At 39.9% G+C, this 1,644-nt stretch overlaps 1 pseudogene; it reads right to left on the bottom strand.

Annotated features, from left to right (window-relative positions):
• Nucleotides 1-983: 983 nt before the first annotated feature.
• LOC102270400 (ribosomal protein eL22-like pseudogene) lies at nucleotides 984-1,357 on the bottom strand (annotated as a pseudogene).
• Between the last annotated feature and the right edge of the window lie 287 nt (nucleotides 1,358-1,644).

Below are 1,644 nucleotides of genomic sequence, written 5' to 3'. Positions count from 1 at the left end.
GCACTTTAAGAGGACGAATAACGTCCCATTTACTTTAACATTTTCCCCTTTTCTATCCAGACAAATGTTCAATACATATTATGCATGCAGTGAATGTTGATTGACCCCAGTTGGATGTGATTCATCTCCTTTACTCTTCCTCCTTCTCTATTAACTTCCTGTTCATGGAGGCCCCTGCCTCCTTCCCCCACCCTCTTTACGGCTCCCGAGTCCCCATTTTCTCATTCTTCTTTATGTTAATAATTACAATAGTTTGCAATTTATCATCCAGAAGAGGTCCATGTCCCAAGTTTCAAAATAACCTGGGAAGAAAAGTGAACGCTAATAAATAAAATCATAGGTATGGGGTATGCCCGGGCTGACCCAGTTACTCACCCGCCACGTGGCTTATACAAGCTGTTCAGTTTCACGTGACTCTCCAGAGAGGGGAAGGAAGCAGAGGGCGTGGAAAAGCTCCCCTGATGTTGCCTCAGTCCTTCTTACCTTCGGAAGCAGGACACGATATTTAGAAGCAGCTACAATGATGAGGGTGCCCTTGTTTCCCTTGGGTCCTGTCATTGGACCCAGTGGAATTTGGAAGTTAACCAGTCATTAAAAAGAGAACTTGATATCATTAAGAACTTCAGCCACATGCAAAAGTAGAGACAATCATATAATCACCCATCATACACTCATCCATCAATCTCAATAAACTCACAATCTTCTTTCATCTCCATGCCTACCCACTCTCGATTACTTTGAAGCATATCATTTGTATCCAACATTATAATATGCCATATTAAAGATATATTTATACACATATAAATATATTGAATATTTATTGCTAGATGATAAATGCTCTTTTTTTTAACAGAGTAATTTTTTTTATTCATTAAAAAACTGATAAAGTAAAGGTCCACTTCAAGAAGTTCCTCTTGTATGTTTTATTTGTTTTATTAGTAAATAAAGCATCTCATTAGCATCCCTATATGGGATGGCTTCATCTAGTCCTCAGACTCGGAACCGTCTTTATCTTTACTAATTTGTAAGTAATGAAGTTTGGAAGTCTCCTTGTCAGATGCAGCCACACCAAACCGATCACAAAGATTGTTCTTTTCATGGAATTTATTTCTTGGTAAAGTATTTCAAATGCCTTTTAGACAACTGTTTATCAGAAACAGCTGTGATTTTACTCTTGAAGTGTTGAAATGTGGACAGCCTTGCCAGGATTCCCAGTTTTTCCATTCATTGTAAGTTTCTCCTGTAGAAACTGTTCAAAATTTCCAGAATCAAAAATTCCATCTTCTACTGGATGAGTAAGGTCTAAATTGAACTTCCAGGTTGACGTCTTAAGCTTCTTGTCTTTCTTTGGCGCCATCTTGAAGGCCAGTTGTGCGATTAGAGAATGGCCTTACCTTACTTGTTGTTGCTGCAAATTCTTCTGCCAGCATATGAAGACACCTAAAGCCCAGGCTGACCCTCTTGAAAGTGACGGGCCTCCTGGGAGAGAGGCAGAGGCATAGTTGAGTGCATGCCTATGAGTGATCTGATTACACTGGGCAGGATAGGTCTGAGCCATTGCAGATGATACCTGCCCAAACTGGTGACTCACAAAATCATGAGCATACAAAACAGCTGTTGATTCAAGTCGCTGCATTTTGGAGT

Source organism: Bos mutus, chromosome 19 (assembly GCF_027580195.1).
Source record: "Bos mutus isolate GX-2022 chromosome 19, NWIPB_WYAK_1.1, whole genome shotgun sequence".
NCBI lineage: Eukaryota > Metazoa > Chordata > Mammalia > Artiodactyla > Bovidae > Bos > Bos mutus.
This window is presented reverse-complemented; position numbering and strand designations above follow the sequence as displayed.